General features: G+C 35.8%; 1 long non-coding RNA gene across 2 annotated transcripts in view; it reads left to right on the forward strand.

Moving 5' to 3' along the window:
• Nucleotides 1–22315, forward strand: part of LOC107312710 (uncharacterized) — a 120231-nt gene that overhangs the window by 33201 nt on the left and 64715 nt on the right. The window contains exons 3-4 of one of the 2 annotated variants that reach the window (XR_001554588.3): nt 12535–12590; nt 13226–13333. This is a non-coding gene — a long non-coding RNA (uncharacterized LOC107312710). Of the gene's footprint in view, nt 1–12534; nt 12591–13225; nt 13334–22315 lie in introns of those variants that run through there. The other variant, XR_014945148.1, reaches the window with a different exon arrangement.

Raw genomic sequence — 22315 nt, forward strand, 5'->3', positions numbered from 1 at the left:
GTATGAGCAATCTCCTCCCTCAGCAGTTCATGAGCTTTAAGACAGCAAGCAGCAAGGAAAGGAGAACAGGAATGGGCAGCTGTCATCCTTACTGTTTAACCACGGACAATTTAACAGAAAACAGTTCATCAGGAGTAAACTGAAAACAAATAGTTACACCATCTGTTATGGTGGAAGCAGCCATTCGGAGTGAAGTTCAAAGAGTATTGTATTATCATTGTTAACTCCTTGAGTTCATTCATGTTGTACTCAGAACAGTAGGTGAAATGTGGCAGCTACTGATTACAGCCATTGTGGTGTAAGGTAGTGTTACTTTCACAACTCACCAATAGTATCAGAGTTTTATATAGTAGGTGATATCTGATGGCTCAGTTTTGGTCAAACCAATTATAATCAGGAGTTGCAAGGGGGGGAAAAACAACAGAACTCTAAGGATATATGGGAGGTGTTTAAGTTATATGTTCCATTTCATCCTTAACTCTGGTTTGTTGTATATGCACCAGTCTAACCTGGAAGAAGTAAGTAAAGAAGTGACATTCTAAACTAGTAGCTATAAACATGTTCTGGATACATGTCATGTTCGCTACATGTTAACATGGAGATAAACTTGAAGAAGATAAGTATTATGCTTTCTAATCCTTTATCATGTGCTTTGGTTTTCTCTAATTAAAGGAAATATAAACTGATTTTAAGATACCTTGATAGTTCATCTGTTCCTACAGTAAAGTTTCTACATATGTTTGAATTCCTATGAATGGGGACTAGAGTGCACTGTAAAGAATAAACGTGCTTCAGTACCTTGATTGTATGTAGTTTGGAAGAATTGCAACAGTTATTAACAGGACAAAAATAAAGGGTCTTGTGAACTTATAAAGACTTAATTTGAAGCATCTTGTGCTTTTCCACCCCTTACCAATTCAAATTCACTTTTTAGAAGTAATAGGGAAATTTCTGTTTATTACATTTAAATAGTTGATAGGAATGGTAGTATCTCAGCGTTTTTTGTGGTGAAAATCCTGAAACAAATTAAAATTCTTTCAGTAAAAAAAACATCTTTGTGGGGGAGATAGGAGTATGGAATGCAAGAAAATCATCTTTTTATTGTCAGATACTGAATACCTTCATGTTGTAGAAAATGACTTGTTATGGATATAGTGCTTATGGATATCTGGAGATACAATAGTACATCTTACTATATGACCTGTAATTGCTCTCTTCCAGAGATCACTTGGCACTCAGGCAATTTATAATTGGTTACTTTGGTCACCATTGGTCACTGAGTTTGTTCAATGACATTTTCTGCTACAAGACAACTGAACAGTTTCTGTTCTATTGACAATGCTGGCTTGAATACAAGTGTAAAAAGAATAGAAACCCACTTTTTCTAATAAACTAAATGAATACTTTGTGTATCTTAAAGTTGCCAGTCAATACAGATGATCAGGTTTTACTGATCTTCTTTTAGCAATAGACCGATCTTTTTTTAGTAATAACAATTAAAAAGGATAGGGAAGTCTGGGACAGTAGGTGTGTGGGTCTTTTTGGCACATCAGAAATAACTGTGAATATTTAGTATTACATGATACAAAACAATTATTATACGCATTGAGAAGCTTAATAATTTAGCATTTAAGTGGTCCAGTAGGGCACCTTCCAGATCTGACATCTCTGAAAACCAAACTTACCTCTGCTAGGTTGTAGCTACCAGGTAACTATGCAACCTTTCCAGAGCTCCAGAACAAATGATAGCTTACAGTATTATAGCAAGGTGTAGGAAGTATAAAGAAATAACTTTGCTATACAGTCACTAAAACACAGGCTCCAAATTGTGTCTCTGGAAATTTGTTTCCTATCAGAAACCGTTAACATTTAAGGTGTTACAATGCAATTACAATTTATTTGAATAAACTTCATATGACCTTTACTCCTTAATAGTACTTAATACTCCTTTACTACAATAGAGCAAATTTATAGTTTAGCCCTTAAAATTTAATTTACCTTAGTTTGTAAATTAATTTGAAACAAGGCTTTGTTTATATTAATTGACACAAATTTAAAAAAAAAAAAAAATTGAATGAGATTAAAGGCTTTATGTTGTGATGTAAAGAATCAGTTAGCTTTAGCCAAGAAAAACTGATTTGCAACATAAGGGAAGTGGCAGCCATGCTCCAAGGTCATATTTTCTGGTGTTGGTTGTTGTTTTTGTAAGCAAGCTTTTCAGACAGGGTGTAATGAAGCTGGTATGTATACTTTGGTTTCAGCCAGCAGTTAAGGAGCAGACATAAAAGCTCCATGATGAGAAGCCCTCTATGTACTTGTTTACTCCAGGCTGTCACCAGGTCAGGGCAAAGACAAATAGTCCTTTCCAACTCCCATTATTACTACAATTTTTACATCCATAATTCTAATGCTTTAGGATAGGAAGTATGCAAGCAGGAAAATTTCAGGGCCTTTGTTTTTTGTGGGAGTAGGGAGTGGGATGTGGTTTTGTTTTGTTGTTACCATAGGTCTGTTGACTCACAAAGTTTAACTGACTCAGTTGTTCATCTTAATATGCTGATTGTTCACCTTGTAAAACTTCATGACTTGCTTTTATTAAATATATTTACCTCTAACATTTCATATCAGAAATGCTTATAAGAGGAAAGATAAGAAATTAAGATCTTTTATTTGGGGTTTTTATTTTCCTTTCCTAAGATGGAAAGATCTGGCTACAACCCAGAGAAGCAGTCAGAAATTAGGATAAAATCTCATGAAATTTTATATGCAACCTATGTCTTGCCCCTGTGAGCCCACACCGTTAGTTCTACTGTTATGCATTCTAGGATCATTTGGACCAAGCTAACAGAGATTAGATGTGTAACTCTAAGATATTCTCAAGCAGTAGCAGATCCAGTAATTGATCATGAACATGCCAGCAACTGGCTAAGGACTGTAAAGAAGAGAACATCCTTATGTTTCCAGATGTTTGGTTTTTTTTTCTCAGGGTAGCAAATTTGTCATTAGATGTAAGTTGGAATGATCATACTTGGATGTCAGAACCGTGCATATAGCTGCAGAATATGATCTATTTAACTCACTTCCAGCATCCAGTGTTGTTGTCATGGCAGCACTTTGTGTATGTAGGAGTTAGATAAATGCTGCAAACTATATATTTTGAATATGTAGGATGGAATTTCTTTTCAATCAGAAAGGTGGTTTGTGAGTCTGAGAATAAACAAAGCTGAGGGCACTTTTTGACTGTGAAAAACCTGTTTTTACTGTTTTTAACTGTCCTGAGTGCTTTAGCCTTTGGAGTTAGATGGTTTATACTTCAGGAGTTCTAAGATTTTGAATGGGTTCTGTTTGTTTTGTTTTTTGTTATTGGGTTTTGGTTGGTTGGTTGGTTTGGTTTTTGTTTGGTTTTTTTTTTTTTTTGTGGTTGTTTGGTTTGTTTTTTGGTTTTAAAACACTACTGAGCAGCAAGAATTTTCTTTGTCAGTGTGGAACAGAACTAATTTACTCAAATCTCTTTAGTTTCAGGATTATAGTTTTCCTGGCAGCTGTAACCAGACTGGTTTGTTTATGAAAGAGAGGCTACTTAGCTTTAGGTTTTGGTTTTTTTTTAAATGAAAATGGTATTTCTTTGCATCTAATAGTTATAGAACAGATGCCTGTATTCCTGTCTCTCTGCTTGTCTGTCTTAATGAACAAATAACAGGAGAGTTTTAAAGCCTTGTTGTGTAGTGGTATTCTGAAATAGCTAACTTTGACTGGGTTTGTAAGAACCCACTTGAATACAAGTATCTTTGTTACTGTAATGGAGCTGAAATATCAAGTAAATATTTTGCAAAAGATAAAATACTGCGTCAAGACTGTTTTTGTAATGAATGATAATCAAAACTTTCCTCTTTGCTGACTTCACCATTCAAAACATGATTAACACTATCAACATTTTTCTGAACTAAGTACCTTAACCCTGGGATTAACCATATTTCTGGATACATTATCTTATCCATAGAAATAAAGAAAGTAATGCCAGTCACTTCATGAAATGGAAAATAATATTGTCCTGGAACAATTAATATTCTGTCTACTGACATGGCCAAAATGATCAGTTAAAGACTACAGATAAAAGGAGCCAAGAAGTCCTATATAATGAACAAAATGTTATCCAGATATAAAATTAATTTAGGTTCTTTGATCTCCAAATTTATTTTTAGAGCTTTTACAAGCTAATATGCAGTAATTGGGGATTCTACTATGGAATTTATAAGCTGTAGCACTCAAGTCATGGATTTAAAACTTCTGGAGTACAGAATAGCTACATTTCTTTGTGATGCTGTGAAAGTTCTGCAGTAATAGATATAATGGATATAAAGACAGATACAGTGATTTTTATTTTTATTACTTTTTCTTAATCTTTCCATTTCACAGCTTTTGGAAATGAGGCTGGTGCATACATTGCAGAAAACAGTTACTTCTAAACCAAAGGTTATAAACTAAGAATTTAGGCCCTATACTATGTCTGTGTATCTGATTCATTTTGATATTTATTGTCCCTGATTTTATCTTAATTCCCTAAACCTTAATGATGTTCGACCTCAAAATATGCATTTCCAGTAAATTTCTTTGAGACTTTCCTCTCCCTCTGGGAAAGAAAAATGTTCAAATTTACAGTGATTAGGCATGTAACAGCAGTTCTTATTCAGTCAATGGATGTAGTGTATGCTCTCCTATATTATTCAATGTTCAGTATAGTTCTAGGCTGATAAATGTTCCTTGCAAACTTTTTGTTTTGTTCACTGAATATATCTGATGAGTTTGTTGGCCTGGTGTTTTTCTGTACGACATTGAAATGCTCAGCAATAAGCTGCAAGTAGTTTATCTAAGTTAAAGCAGCATCAGGCAAACTTAATGCAGAAAACCTACATATGGTGGAATAATTTTGCTGTTGGGCTTCTAATAGACATTAAGTGCAAACGAATTAATTATTTGGTGTAACAATATAATGAGACTTTTAATTCTTTGTGTTTTGCAGGCTTTTACAGTCTTCTAATATGGCAGATCATGCTGAACATTACTATCAGCCTTTTCTTTAATAGTGTTTAAATTTATATTTGGAAGAGTTAGGATTTACAAATTTCTTACTAATCCTAAATTTAACCTGTGGTTGTCATTTTCTTCAAGGTACCGAATGGAGCTATGTCTCCCTGTGTTGAAGGGTGGATTTTAATTTTTTTTAAATCTCTTTTTATGTGCCCTGAGGATTTTGGATGTTCCTTCCCTGGAATTATTCAAGGCCAGATTGTATGGGGCCTAGGGCAGCCCAGTCAAGTGGGGATCAACCAGCCCATGGCAGAGGGGTTGGAACAGGATGATCTTTAAGGTTCCTTCCAACTCAAGCCATTCTATGTTTCTGCAACCTTTTAATGTGAGCAAGGGAAAGAAAAATGTGCTTTAAGTTTGGGTACTACCTTGAAACTTTGTATGATCAAGAAATTATTTTCACAATATCACCTATGTTGAAGCTGGGCTGAAGCTCAAAATTTTTCTTAAATGATATGCTGGTGGCTAAAAATGGAAACAGTAGATGCTGATTCATCTGCACTAGCACTTAGCTGAATTTAGATGACTGATGTTACAAGCCCCATAACTCAAACAATGTGATGACTCTCCATTTTGTTAATAAAGTAGTCCTTGACAAAGTGTATTGGAATTAGTTTCTTTTTAAAGTGTGCGTGCTAAGCAGTGAGAGCACTGAAATATGAATGTGTCTTTTACCATAAGAAAAGTCAAGATTAGGAAAATGTGTCACCACTGATTTCTTGATCCCAAGTTAAATGTGCCATACTGAATCAGAATCACAGGATAGCTTGGGTTGAAAGAAACATAAAGGATTATCAAGTTCCAAACCTTCTGCATAGGTAGGGTTGCCCATAGGTAAAGCACTAGATCAGGCTGCCCAGGGCCCCATTCAACCTGGTCTTGAACACCTCTGTGGTAGGGCACTCACAAACTCTCTGGGCAGCCTGTGCCAGCACATCACCACCCTCTTGGTGGAAAACTTCCCCTGATATCTAATATAAATCTTCCCTCTTTAGAAGTTGTTTCAAGATGTATAATCTGTAGTATGGAAATAAAGGATTGAGATCACATGAGGAAGAGGCTGAAGTGCTGGCTGCAAAGGATGTCAACAATATACAATTTAATTGCTTTAATGTAATTTGAATAAGTTTTTTCTTCATTTAACATGCACGAGCAATTTAGGGTTGTCTTTCTAAAACATAAAAATCATGAAAGTATAGGTTTTCAATGAGGAAATCTCCAGTATAACCAGCATAAACAAGCTGCTTCTTTTTCTGTACTGGAGACATAATTCACCCTATATCCTCCAAACCCTAAAAGGCCAATACCATATTTTAAAGATTGCTCCAATTCTGTGTAGTGGGAATCTTTTTTTTTAAGTGGATCTGCTAAACTCACTATTTAAATTAGCCTTGATAAAAGATGAAGTTGACTGGGGATTTTTCTTTCATCTCTTAAGCAACTTTGATTCATATTTAATGGTGGACTTTGCCACAATTTTGATTTTCTTTTATGTTAATTCCATACTCAAATATATATTTAAATGAAGGATTCATTTCTTTTTCTTGAGAAATACCTTTGAAAGTGGTAGGAAAATTGACTTAGTGTGGTCGTATCTGTAACTTTGATTCACAAAATGTCTTAGAAATTTCCTATTTAATATTTAGTTCAGTCATGTTGCAAGCCCTAAAGACAAGTGCACAAGTAAAATTCTAAAAATGAGCTGGACTGTAAAGTGATTCAGCTGGACTTTGTAACTCTGGACATCCAATAAAGCTAACACACCTACAATGATTTTCTAGTTGTGCGAATATCCTGCAGGAAGCAGGAATTTAAAATATCGAGGCAGTTATATTGTGGTAGTTTTTATTGAGTAAGCCATTTTTCCTAGCACAACTACCAAATGTGTGCTTGCAAGCAGTTTGGAATGATTTCCTTGTACTTTATTTGTACTTAAAATCCTGGTGAATAACAATCTGTGGCTGCTAGAAAAGCTGTAGATTATTTACCTGTAAACTCAGGAGATTTTAAAGGGTGGAGAAGAGAGAACTTGAGCAAAAATAAAGAGCACATCATGTGGTGTAAAAAGGGTCACACTGAGTTGAGGATGTAATAACATTATCTAGTCCTTTATGCAGATTATGAAATTGATCCTTGGTACTTAGATCTCAAAAATTTTGAATTTGCATTAAACTGAGCACACTTTGTCCCTCAGACTGCAAATGACAGCAATCTAGTAAATAGTTTATACAGCTTCCATGCTTACCAAGTACAATATAACATGCAAATTAAGTCTTGGTTTTTAAAGAGATCCTCATGCATTTTAGTGTATACATATATTTTAGTGTAATACATATATTTTAGTGTAATACATATATTTTTTTTCGGAGGGGGGCGGATGTAGGGGGGGGTAGGGGGTGGGGGGCAGTGGGGTTGTTTTGTTCTCTTCAACTAAATGAAGAGTTGCTGCTTGCTGCTTCATTTCATGTAAATGCACTATCTGAATATGCTGCTATTTGATCTATGTTTTAATTATATTATTAAGTTATTTCTGTAGTATAATTTCTTTTCTGTAGGTAGGTGGATTCACAAAAGGATTCAACAAAATTGCAAGTTCTTAAAAATTCCTTTTTCATTTTCAGACTTCAGTGGGTGTTAGAGAAGTTGGGAGCTGTTATTCTGCACAGTACCAACCTCTTGAAGACGTAAAGTGCAACAGTTTAGAGATAGCTAGGTCAGCTGCTGTATGGTTAATAGATGAGTTCACTTAAACTTGAATTTCACATTTCTCAAAGCCAGGTCTACCACAATGGTGAAAGAGACACATAATCATCAAATTGTCCTTGTCTCTGAAAAATGCAGGTTTCTGATGGCTGGCCCTGTGGACTTTTTTTCTTTCCCTCATACTTTTTTTTTGTTTTTGTGGGAATGATTCAGGTGCCTAAAATGTCGCCTGTGAGATCAGGCAAGCACACAGTAGTTAGTTTTTTCTCCTCACCTGTTCCTGCATCTAAAGTTATCATCCTCCTGCATAAACATAATTCCCGTAGAAACTCTCTCCACTCTTAGCAGTCCATAGACCCTCAACAAGGACAGACGGATGCTCCCTGTGACCTGGGCTCCTGCACTTGTCTCCTGACACATGTATTCTTATTGTACCTGCCACTTCATGCGGGGTTTTTCATCCTGGGCATTACCATAAATGTCAAAATGCCATTCCAACACTATTTACATTGAAAACATTTTGTCATCATTTGAAAAATAATGTGAACTTTATTTTTGTTCTTGGTGTTTTTTTCTTTTTTTTTTTCTTTTTATGATGACAGCAGGAGGACTGCTACTTTTGCAAACTTTCCACTCTCTAACAGTTTTACAGGGAGCACTGGTGTTACCCACCCTAATCCCTGCTCTGCAGAACCATGGATAGTTTGATCTATTCCAAATACTTCTCTAATAAAGTAGGGAGGGAGGGAAGGCAGGAGGGGGGTAAAACCAGCTCTGTGTGAAATTCAAAGAAGGGTGAATATTGGTTTAGGCAAAAAGTAGTAATGTGAAATTGTGTGATTCATCAGTGCTAGATTTGAGGTTTTTTTCTTTAAATTGGGAACTGTAGAAGAATTTCCAGGGCTGGTTATGAAGACTTAAATGCTTTACCCACAAAATGAATGAAATGTAATTCAGTCTCCATGTTCATTACTTAGATTCATTTGAGTCTACCAGGACAGGAGCCAATTAGCATTACAGATGATACAAGCAAATGAAAGCACCAAAGTGTTCCATGTTCATCAATGAAACATCCTGACTCTGTAATGATCTCCTGTCACTCCTAGTGATGGTGTGACTTCACAGCCAGTTTTATACAGGTGGGAAGCTCTCTGATTCTGTTATAATCTTCCTGAAATCTCCAGCTTTCAGGTTTCTTGGCATTAATGGACTCATAAGTATGTCTAGAAGTGAAAAAGTTTCAGAAAGTTTGCAGGTGGCTCATTATAACATTATTATAATGATCCTTTTTAGTATGAATAAAAGAGCTTTGCTATTTCGAGATCAGAAATGATTGTTCATTTAAGTTTTAAGTGTTTAAATGTCTTACTACTAAATATGTACAACTAATTTTCCACTTATTTTCTTTTAGAACTCTTCAAATGATCAGTTATTATTTCTGTATTGAATAATTTCTACCTCTTCCTAATGAAGTTAGGGATGGACAACTGGGCTACCTTCGATGCTACTAGGCTACTTCTATCCTTAGTTAGTAGTCCATTTTTACTTAACATAGCTTCAAGTGACATTATGTACTTGCATTCCAGTTATATGTTGCTGGCACTGTTATGGCTTTTCTGTAGGGGTGTAAAAGCAGTACAATCTTTGTGTTTTGTGAATGGGCAGCTGCTCAAAACACTGCATAAGACAATCTTATTTTTATTTGTTACAAGGTGACTTCTATTTTGTTAATGTGCACAATACAATTCAGATGGTGGTGTATTTTGATGTTCTTGAGGAGCCTCATGATATCATGTGGAAAGCTTGTACTACCTAAATGAATGTATCAGTATTCTCATGTTTTGTTGTTGAAGCTGAGTTATTTAATTTTTCTCTTTCCCACTGTTTAATTATTGTTATGTCTGCTCAGGATAAGCCCTGAAGTGGATTTGTTTTTTAGTGATAGAATGAGGACAGCAGTGGAAAATAGAACAGACTTGGGCTTTTTTGTCTATGTACTATAATAAATGATTGTATTCTTGATATGGAAGCTGTCTATCTGGAGTTTAAAATGATTTAAGAGCCTGTAGAGCTTAGTTTTCTTTAAACTGTTAAATGGAAATCTGAATATGGGGAGTATCCATGGAAGGGGCATTGTATGAAGCACTCAGAAGCAGAGCACCTGCACATTCAGCAATTGATAGAATGTTATCTGACAACTTGAAAACCTGAGACCAAATAAAGTTCTAACTTTAGATTTTTATTCCTGTGTGCTGCTTGAGCAGTCTTTGTTAAATTGTTCTGCACATAATTTAATGTTCATCCTTTTAATTTTGAAGGCTTATTGCCAAAGAATTACTCACACAGTTAAAGGAAAAAAAATAATTGGGCGTAGTTCTTAAGGAAGCTACATAATTGTACTTGCCTTTCCAGGTTTTTCAACAAGTGAAAAAGAACACACTTTTAAAAATACATTTACTAAAAAAGAACCTTGTCAAATGATTTCTTGTATGGACTACTGTGATTTTTGTATTTTTTTTTCTAATGACTGTTGCAATAAGGTTGATACATTGCTTTCACCGTGTTTTAGCTGTTTTTATATTTAAGTATCTTTCTTGCTTCAAATTCCATTATGATTTCTTTGACCTTGATTGCTCATATTTAGCATTTTAGGTAGAAAGAATGTACCAGAGTTGGAAAGCTTGTTTAAGAGAACTGTCACTATTGGTGTTCATTATAATTACTCTGATTTCAAAGTATGTGCAATGGGCAAAGCACTATAATAAAACTGTTCCTTACAAAAACTGGAAGACTATACTTCTTCTAGTAATGCAGGGCCCATCGCTGGACAACCATTTTTGCTTTGATTGAAACTTAATTGATGCTGTTTTGATTGTCACAGTGAGATGAGGTATCTTGAATTTCACTGTTCCACTTAGATAGTTTAATTAACTGTTTATGTATTTGTGGCTGAGTTCCTAATTACTATTTCTAGAATCATGCAACATGCAGTCAAAAATAAATTTCAGTGAACAACGCTCAAAATATTTGCTTTCTCACTTAGAGGGCAATGGCTGTTATTTATATCCAATAAAGGTTAAAGCATTTCTGTGTTCTGTCTGAGGACTGGATTATGGTTAGCATTGAAAGGTACTAAGGTAGAGCACTGTCTAACCTAAACATTTTCTGCTGCAGTTTAACCCATGACTATCTATAAATTGCAAAGGCGATGTATATGTATCTCCTTTTTGTAGCAGCAGTCTGTCATGTATTTCAATAGTTATATACTTCTCTCAACTTCTTTCTTGTGAAACAATTCCAATGAGCTCAGTCTTTTTCATTAGGTTGCTCTTTACAGATTTCTGTAGCTACATAAATACAATACAAGAAAACACACTTGGAATATCAATCAGATGTCTGAACACACTTGAAAAGTATACAGTAGAACACAATTGATGCTAGAAATATGAAAAGAATGTGCAATTATTAAATATCATTGGCTTCATTGAGTTTAAAGTTTTCTTAGAGGGATCCTGCAGCATATCAACGTAGGTACTTATTTTGTGGAGGGAAAAGTAGTGAAATACAGGAAATAAGTATGTTGGAAGAGTTAAAGTATTTGAAATAGCGTAGAAGCTGTAAGTAAACAAAACTTATATTTTAATGGCAGAATTTAACTCATATCTCTTGTTTCTGTTTGAAAAAGATGACTGAAATAAAGTTATTCAGAAAGACAAATCTTACAGCATTTCTGAAGCCTCCACATTTCTTGAAATTTCTTGTTTAAAAAAAAAACAAAAAAACAACAAAACCAAAAACCCACCTTGGGGATGAAAAAAAAAAAAAAAAGCGATGAAGTGTTTAGAGGAAGATGAAATAAAAATCCCATATAGAAAATTCCATGTTGGCTGAGATTAGATATTGCTTTCAAAAGCTTCATAAAATTGAAGCCATTAGCTTATATTTGCATTTAAGCAGTAGAATTGTGAAGCTAGACAGTTATAAAATTGTAAATTATCCTCTGACAGGTAACTTTACACATTATAGGAAAATGGCTCAATTTGAACTGAATGTTTGAAGAAACCTTTAAAAAACAACAACAATAACAACAGAGAGTAATAAAGCTGCAGAGATATGTGGGCATTTGTTTCAGAGATTATGCTTAAAACTGGAAGGCAGCCAGTTTTTCCTCAGAAATTTACCATCCGGAGTTTCGTAACTTTAGTTCCACTAACATATTGCTGCTTTTCTCTTCATACAATCTGAGTTTCTTTTATTTGTTAGGTGTTTTTTCCATGACTGCTATTTACCAAGAAATCAAAATTACATATAAATGGCTACTATTGCATGCTCTGATGAAAAGTCTCTTTTTTTTTCTTTCTGAATAAGTATTATTCTGAGAACAGTGGATAAATGAAAACCTTCAGCGTTTGCTTCTTCTAACATGATGGGGCTTTTAAATTAGCATTTAAGTGATGTGTACTGCTATAGAACTGCTTTCAGGGACCATAGGAACATCACTCCCAATGGCAACAGCACTGCCAGCACTGATGAAGTGAGGGAGGATAGATCTGTGACAGCTGTAGGCTGAAGGATGTTTTGGAGTAGGATATACTTTATAGTTTTTTAGGTTGTCCAGAGTGGTTTGGGAAAGGAGTTGGTTTTTACCATCTAAGTATGACGTGGTTATGGAATGCTTGCATTGGTATTCTACTGAACCTGCAAATATAATCATACATTGCAATTTTCTTTTTTTTCTTGCAGGTAGGGTCAGCAGGGACAAGTGCCAAATACAGGGAAAGAGGGAGTCATTTTTTCAGGTAAGGAAAAAGAAACACGTTTGAGCTTTATGAAGATAGAATGTTCATTGTAGTTGCACTGAGAGCCTGAAAAAGTGTTTTACCGCTTCTGGTGCCAGAAAAATGCTGATGAAATTATCTTGAACTTCATCACAATAAACAGTGAAACAGTCCTATATTAGCTACTGTCAACTGAAATATCTTTTTTGCTAATGACTGGAGTAATATCACCCAAGATAACTAATAAAGTAGTGAAAGAGTTATCATATACCTATTGAAAAAAAACAGTGTTATAGTCTTTCACTTCTCAAAAGTTCACACTGAATACTGATCTCTGAAATACTATACTTGTTTTCAAATTAAAAAAATACTACATATATCCAGTAAGTACTAAAATATGAATCTTAAAGTCTTATTCTGATACGTTATACACTTTAGAACTGATGGGCCTATTAAACTGAAATATCAACACTTGAACAGCAAACATCAGTCAGAAGTTGAACTATTTCAGAAACTGTAAACATAATAAAAATCCTTGTGATGAAAAGTTAATTTGATGAAGCTCATGCAACACACACAGAATGGAAAAGCATGAACAATGCTATATTGCTGATGAGAGAGAGCTGATTTTTTTAATTTTTTTTATTTTTCTCAAGCAAAGAGAGCGGGCCATGTTTTGCTATGGAAGCAACAACACGAAATAAAAACCCAGAAAAATATCAAGGTCACTGTAACTGAAGTTTCTTATAAGTAATAAAAATGCCTCTAAACTGGAAGTATTTTGAAGGGCCTTTTTTCAGACTGTATTTGTTCTTGTGGCAATGCAAGAGCTGCTTAACAGCTGGGCCTGGGGTATTTTGGAAAAGGATCAGTTTATGATTTCAAGTTATTGGGATTTATACTTCAGCCTGACAAGGAAGCCACTTGGGGCTTATGGATAGCTCCAAAGTCTCAGATGAGGAAGAGGAATAATTTCAATGTTGAAATTTTAACACAATTCGAATCGTTTTGGCTACAATAGATAAGCATTTTGACCTATATTAAGGGAAGAAAAATATGTAACCATTTCGAGAAAACATAAATGAAAGAAGGTAACTATTTACTGAAGAAATACTGAAGTTGTGTTTGTAATTCAAAGAATGAAGCTTTCTTTCCCACTGTGGGGCACTTAAGTCTGAAAAAATATAGTCATAGCAGATGCATATGTTAGCACAAAGGTGCAAAATAGTTTCACTACTTTGGATAATCCTCCATGCGAATGTGGATTTTGTGCAGTAAGTAGGAGTAATATAATAAAACCTTTTCTTAGCAACATAAGGTTAGTGAATGAAGCAGATTTATTGCAAACAATTCAGTTCTTCTTAACTACATTAGCACCAATTTTTGACGTACTGCTGCAGTCCACCCAGATGGCTGAAGCAGGCTTGATTTTCTTGTTGTTGCTGTTTAGAAGTTGTGCCAAGATTCTCATAAAGTAAATCCTGGAGAGGTTCCAGAGTGCAATCAAAGTTTGGCTATGTAACCGTCAGCAACTATAGTGGTGACTATAGAGTGAGTTAATTTACAGGGTGGGAAGGGAATGTTTACTTGAAAATAGTTCTAATCTTGTTCTGTAAAATCTAAAAACAAACACAAAAAACCCTCATAGTGGTTTAGTATACATCAGGTATATTCCTTGTACCCATCTTCTGGCTTCATTTCATCCAAATGGAATCCGGGTTAATAACACTGCGATCATTTCAAGATGTAAACCATTGTGTATCCTGTAGTGGGAACGATCAAGGAGGCATGTTCCATGTCATCAAGATGAAAACATGGACACAGTAGTAAACACAACACACTGATATCTGTGGTGCCCTAGACACCTCTTTCCATGGTTAAAAGCATCTGTGGAAAATGCAGTTGTTGAGTTATGCCAGTACAAATCTGTGTTAACAGTTTGGATAATTTAACGCTGGATGTTAGCCAGTTGTTCTAAAATGCTGAACCTGTTATGGTAGCAGTTTAAGTAAAAGCAATGCTTGTCTGGATATGCTTGTTTTGATTTAGAAACAAATAATATTGACGTTTTTTCCGAAGTGATCTTGCCTAAATGAGCACTGTTTAATCTAGCTCTGCGGGGCAATCGTGCACATATAAGTCACATTTCTGAAAACATTCCAGTGAATTGATTCTCTATGCTTGGTAGCATATTTTGTTAGTGTATTTAGCTTGTTATGAGGTTACTTGCTTTTTTGTTGGAAGAAGGTTACTTAATGGATCCTGTGGAGCTCTATGGAGTTGATCTGGTCATAGATGCTTAATGACATTTTAGTTTAAAAAAAATGCATCTTTTTTAAACAACTGTTATTTGTTTGGTACAGTTTGTCCTTCTTGGGACTGCATGGATGTTTCTCAAATAGTCAGAGTTTTGCAGTGATACCAGAGGAAGAATGTGCTCTCTGGTGAATGGATGCATTTTGTATTTCTGATACTCATTCAAGAATTTGCACTGGAGAAACCCTTGAGGAAAGTAATTTGTTCAATTAGAGCATATTGGACTAGTTTTAATAAGTATAAAATTTATTAATTACCTTATTTTCTATTTATTATGTAGATGATAATTACTCCTTAGCTAGTCATTCTATCTATCTATATACGTAAAAAACCAACCAAACAAAAATCCAACCTGCCAAAGAGACAAGTTGTCTTTGGATGGCATAGTTAGTCCTGTCTGCCATGCAGAACCCTGTATTGAAAACAAAGTTTGATATGTTTATCTCTTGGAAACAGAAAACATTCCTTTGTTGTGGTTATACTTTCATTAACATCTGCAAAGTATAGCATGATCATATTTTAGTGGTATTACTTTATACTTACATAATGCTGTGCATTCAACTGAATGTTAATCTCAACTAGTTTATACTGTCAAATGATCTATATAGTCTATATAGTCAAATGATCATCTCTCTCCACCTCTTGACCTCTTTGGTTAGCTCATTAATGACTGACAAACTGGTTTGGTATTTCAAATAGTAAAATTGGACTTCTGTACAAAACTTCAATGAAGTATCTGTTATTTAAACAGAATGAAATTAACAATTCAGGTCTGTTTTTAGAAAAAAATTACATTTAGTTTTACTGTTTTGAAGGAGAATGATTGTTGTTGTCTAAAAATTGCAGCATGACATCTGAAGATAAGTTGCTGCTTTTTTTGTATGAAAATATATTTTATTTCAATACACTTAATGTGTTATGGCATGCACAGAAGGTAGAAACTGCTACTTTTTGATCTGCTTTTTACTAAGTCAATACTGAGGATGCAGAATCTAACTTAAAGAACTTATTTGCTTAGTAAACAAGATATTTTTACTCAAGAGCCTCAGCTTAGACTGCAAAGAACTTGTCAGTAATTATAGCAGTAAGAGATTTCTACCCTAGGTAAACCTAACTGAAAATGAGGATGTGAGAGACTGTTGCCTCAGCAATGTGGGTTTTCTGTAGAAATTTCTTACATGATGGATTAGATTTAATTCTGAGGGGCTTGAAAAACTAGTAAGTTTGCTATTACTAGCAATCCTGTTGACAGCAAGCTGGGGTTGAACTGGATGAGCACTGACACTGTCATTAGGTGCCTGATAATGTAGTGGGGGATGGGGTCACAGGAACATGTGTGGTGCTGGGGGACAGAGATGGGTGCAAGTAAAGAAGTGAATGTAATAAGGAAATTGAGCAGTTGCTTTGAGGACTCTGAGGATTTTATCACTATTTGCATACATTTGACTTCTGTCATTTCAGAATATGAACAGAATATGATTACAGAGATTTGTAGTGTGTTCCTACTGTGGGGCATGGAGCAAGGTCAAAAAGCAGAGTGATTTGGATTGTGCAAATTATACAATAATTTTGAGAAACGTATCATGACATAGAACTATCAAAAAACAGTAATTGACGAAAAGAGACCAGGTCATAACTGTATTCTTAACTGTATGAAGTTGTCAAACAGTAGAATAACTTAATTTTAATGAAGCAATAGGACTTCACAGAGGGTGATGAACAGTCAAGTAAATAACGTCAATGCAGTAAGGCTGTAAAGGTTGCAGAGCTTGTTATAAAGCTTGATTTTGCTCATCACTTTGTAGCACATAATGTGCATGAGTAATAATGTCGTGTCCTGGTGTATACTAATGATGCAATGGAATTACAGAATAGGAATCCAATCCTATATGAAAGGAGCTGTGATACCTAAATTTTGTATCTCTTGCCTACAATGTGATCTAGAAAAAAACAAAGGCAAAATGGACATTGAACTGTAAATTGAAGGATCAATACACCATAGGTTTCTACTCAGTGGCAGGATGGGATCAGCATGTTGTGGCACTGTCAGAATACTGTGTTGTTAAAGGTGAGGAGAGGCCTTCATGATTTGAAGATTTTTCGAAATAGGATGATGATGTGAAAGGAAAACTGCATGAAACATTAGTAAATATGTATGTTTGTTTCCTCTTTAACTTGTATTTTATGCCATTGCTTGAATGTGTTTATGTATGTACTATGTTTCCATTCTAATATGCTCACTGTTCTGGCTTTGTTATTCTGTATAAAAATATAAACTTAAAGCTCTTTCACCTTCTAATTGTTCACATTTTTGGTATAGGCAGCATTTTAGACTAGAGCTCGTATTGCCCTGTTGGTAGTTCATGACACAGTTTCATTTACTTGTTTCTTTCAAGTGATATTTCAGTTCTAACTTGCTGTACCACCTCTAATGTCTTCGCATGTATCTGGAAAAGGAAATATATTTGTTTAGTTTGACTACAGAGATTCCACATAAAAGACCACAACAAACTCTCAGTGTTGTCTTCATGTTTAAATGCAATGACATGATTTGGGATTTAGTTAACTCTTACCTACTATTGAGAACATTTGTTCTTGCTGTGTCTAAGTACTACAGTGTACTTTCCTATGAAAATGTTGGTTTTTTTTTTATTTTGATGAGTGATTCAGGTGATTTCTATTTTCTGCAGCATGTATGTCCTGCATTTGTTGTGTAGAAGGAAGGGATGTGGTACGCGCTATATTTGCATGTTAGAGAGGAAAAAGACAAAAGACATAGTTTTATAGGAGTATACATTAGAAAAGTTTCATAATGTGTTAGTCTGCAGTTTAATCAAATGTCATCTATCAGTTTGGAGGGGTGAGAATTGGAAAAGGAGACACAGGAAATATATTTTTGCTCCTAATTTTCCCCCTCAAAAGGAAAGGGAAAAAAAACCACCATCCATGTTACCTTGGAAAAATCAGTGTGATAGAAAAGTGCTGGATCTCCAATACCTTTTTTTTTTTTTTTTTTTTTTTTTTTAAATCCAAATGATCGCAGCTGTACTGAGAAGGAACAAATGTTTTGCTGTCTTTGCTGCCAGATAGAAGATTATATTTGGAACCAGAAGACTAATGTGAAAAAATAAAACTCAGAAACTCAGTGTTTGCAAAGATTCGGGCATAAGAAAGGAAACTTAAGATTTGCTTACCTTACAAAGCATATTGGACTCGAAAAATTTACGTTGTGTTTTTATTTAATAGCATGTTAATTCATATATTATACTGTTTCCTGATTATTCAATTTTTCGCCATGGCGGTGATCCCAATCTCCATGCTTTCTGCTGGCTGTAATTTATCTATTTAACAGTTGTAACCATCTGCTTAGAAAATCATTCACTCAAACTGGGTAGTGGTGTAGGCAGGTTGGGAGTACTGACCATAGTGGTAGGGATAGCAGGTGCAGTGCTTCTGATGCTATTCCATATTTTTAATGCTGGAGAGCAACATTTATTTATTTATTTTAATAGAGATATGAAAGTGAATTTTTACTGACACACTGCCATGCAACAGACCCAGATGGGGCATGAGAGTCTGAAATACATGAGGATTTTGGTAGCTCAAATACTGTGTTCTTCATTAACAATTTTTCTCCCTGCCACAGCTTGCATGATTTTCAGCAAACCTATCTGGCTGAAATTGTAGGTTTTAGCAAATTCCAAGATGAAACTTACTGAAGTTCGCTATGACTGGGCAGAAGTATCAGTAATTAGTCTTTGTGAGGGCATTGACAGGCATATTGGTTTAGGTGAGAGTTCAGGTTTTAGAATCTTACTGGAAATATCTACAATAAAATTGAGGTCAGTTTCATGCAGTAGTTACCATATTAAGTGGACTTCACTCATGTGCTCTCAGCTGACTTAAATGTCACAGGATGTGCAGAAACCTGGAGCTGCAGAATTGGCTTTTTAGGTAAATCTGCAAGAGGACTTGCAAGATGAATGCATAGACCTGACATTTAGATGTACAGATAGTGTGGATTAAGAAAAGTTTGCAGAGCACATAGCACAAGCAGTGTGGGCAGCCAGAAGAGAAGAAAGATGGGTGTGGACTGTACAGAACAGAGTAATGTTGCCCTAGTCTGTCACCAAGGCAATTCCTGTAGATAAGAAGAAAACAATGAATATAAACAGAAAACGCTTAGGAAAATGTGATTGTAAAAGCTTCTAGTTCAGGCATTAGTTTCACTGCCCGTGTTCTTTATGCACTGCTACCATGAGTCTGATTCTTCCGTTAATAAAAGTAAATAGTCTGGTAATAAATTTAATCGTATTCTAAGTATATTTAGAGAAGATATAAGGGGACTTTTTTTCTTTGAGGATGAATGAACATCAATAATTTCAAGTATAAATTAAAATCTAGGGCTTTTTAACCATTAACCTACATTATTTAATTGTCCAGATGATTTGTGTTTTGCTTCTGAAATGAGCATACCTGCATGCCTTCTCTGGTAATGTTATACTCTATTACAGTCTTACTGGTAATAAATTTTATTCTATCTTCATTTTGGTCTTTGTCTTCTGACATTTCCTAATGTTTTTCAGAATTTCTTTGAAATTATTTGTACGTCTTCCAAATTGTCTTCACTTCTGGCTGCTTGGAGCTGATCACGCAGGTCCAGGTAACTTGTAATTTGTCAGTATCTTCCCTACGCAATTGCTTTTTCTCTCTTCTCCCTGTTTTTTACCTTGACTTCTGTTGAATTATTTGGCTATCCAACCTGGGCTTACAATGCCATTGAAAAGGGACATTTAACTGATGATATCTTGGGTAGAGAGGACAGTTATTTCTGGTTTCTTTGACACTTAATCTGAAGTTGAAAAGGGGTTGGCATCAGTCAAAAATGGCATTATCTGCAAGTTAACAGGTTGCAGCTCACCAGGTGATGTCAGCTCCTCTCCACTGCAGTGATTTCAGCCAGCTATTCCTTTTCCATGTGGAACACACCTGACTCTGACTTAGCAACCCTTCCATAACTGCAGTCACGGTACCAAAGTTGATCACAAGGGCTTAGTAATCTGATTCCTATTAATGCTGTTGAGTGAATCATAAAATACTTGTGCAACAAGCAGAAACTGATTTTACTGTATGTGATCACCTGATGTGAATGTATATATTAGAACTGTATTACAAAATCGTTGAGTGACAGTTGTGCAAACATTCTTGTGTGCTGGTAAGATTTTACTAAGAACGCCCTGTACTTTAGGACTGTGGTCTGTTCTTTACACATACTGGTGAGCAATGTAGGAATGAAAACCCTTCATAAGTAACCATCACGCGGGGTTGTCACAGGGTTATCCCTAGATATCAGTCCGTGACCGGGGGGGAGGGGTGGGGAGAGGAGCACGAGCCCCGGCAAAAAGATAAATAAGGAGAGACCAAGAAGCGAAGGAGAAAAGAAAAAGGAAGGCGTTTGCTGTGCGACCCAGCCGGCTATGGGAGAAGGGGAAGGGCAGAGAGCGAACAGCTTTAACAAAGAGAAAACACAATGGCAACGATCTAGGGAGGAACAGGAATTTACTAAACGAAACCAAATCAAACAAAAAGAGAGAGACGAGAGTACCCAAAGTAGGAGTCAAACCACGACAGTGCGAGGGAAGCACTCGCTTTTCTCTGCAGCGAGCTCAAACGGCCCAAGGCAGACAGCGGCTGGGTCAGTCTGGAGTCCCACCCCGCTTCCTCTTTGTGCCGAGTCCTTCGGTGATGCCACCCCTCCCCTCCGGGAACCCAAAATGCCCAAAATGGCGGTAACACAGAACCAGAAGGTGGGCTCTTTAAATGCCACTGTTCTGCATGATGTTCTGATGTGGAATACTGACACCACAGCAAATATGCCACGAATAGACTGCTGATGTCTCCTTTAGAGGCTGCAACTTTCTGTTGGCTATAAACCAAGGAGAATAGCACCATGCCAATTCAGTATCTGTGAACAAGTTGAACCATACGTGACAGCATGTTTTTTAGATGTTAGTTAAAACAAAGCAAAAACTATGCTTCCCTCTGTAGTAATGAAATCCGATTTTATACCACATGTTGGATATCATGAATTGTTTATTTCCTGACATAAAATTGGATTGCCCAAAAGACAAATGGCTAATAGAATTTGGAGACCTTTTAAAATCAGAACCTCTTCTGAGTTACAGGCATTGTGTTAAGCTTTCATTTTAGGCAGAACTTCATACAAGGTGATTCAGATATAGAAAACCTGCAGGTAGCAAATAACTGATTTTATTCACTACTTATTCAGTAGTACATTTTGTAGTGAATTGAATACTAGTTAATGCTCTATTATATGTTCACACTGATTTGAACTTGCGGAATATTTTTTACTTCTCAACCTATATCGTTGGCCCTACTACCACAGAGCCTTCAGGTAAACACAGTTGTAAAAATGCAGGTGTATTTAGTTAATGTAATAAGACTACCACAAAAGTGCAGGTGTGCCTAACAGGTTTGTGAGGTGACACTTGTATAGACTAAAGCAAGCTATCTTTGTATGAGTTAAGAGGTAATCACTAGGGCTGAACTTTCTGATTGCCCTTCCTCCATCATTTTCTCTCCAGCTCCAGTGTTTTACCAGAGCGTGTGATGACTCACTTCCCCATTTTATTTTCTCTCACAGATGGCATCATTTCATCTCATGCTCTGAAAGTGACAAGTGACACTGTGGCACTGACTCTATTGCATTAGCCTGTGCTGGCTGTGCTGAATTTATAAACCATGTAGGAACTTTCTTTGGCTCTGCTTCACACAAGAGAAGTAAGAAAACACAAGAAAACTAATGTAAGACTTGAGATACTCCTAATGTAACTACTTTGAGTGTGAAGGCAGTGTTAGTTCACTGATCATGTAGTAGCAGTAAAAACTGTTGTTGTTGTTCTGTGTTTATTTTCTCCCTCCTAGCATGCCAGGGAACACAGAGGCCTATGGCTGACTCACTGGCTGATGTTGTCATATTGGCATACAGTCGGTAAAACGCTGCCAGTTCTGTCTTACTGCGTAGGATCTGTTTGCCCGGAGCTTTTAAACCCTTTCCAGAGCTGACAATTTCAGTGGAAAGGTAACCATCCCAAAACACTTGACTTTAAAACTGTGAAGCACAAATTATTTAATCTCTCGACAAAGTGAAAAATATTCCAAAAACCCAGTGCAGAAGGTTTATTCTTCTTGTTTTTTTTAGAGTTTTTTTTTCCCCTCTTATGATAGGCACTCAATTTTGTTGAAGAGAAAAAATATGCTGTGAAGGACCTTCCAACACCCCCACGCTCTAACCATGCACACTTTATTTCTTTTTCATCTGTATTTCTAGATGTGTGAGGCAGTGTGGTACAGGTTGTAAGGAGAGAAAGCAACATTAGGACTTGCAATAGATGGTTGATTTAGATGTG

The sequence above is a fragment of the Coturnix japonica genome, chromosome 4 (genome assembly GCF_054131305.1).
Source record: "Coturnix japonica strain WE chromosome 4, WE-NBRP24, whole genome shotgun sequence".
Taxonomy (NCBI): Eukaryota; Metazoa; Chordata; class Aves; order Galliformes; family Phasianidae; genus Coturnix; species Coturnix japonica.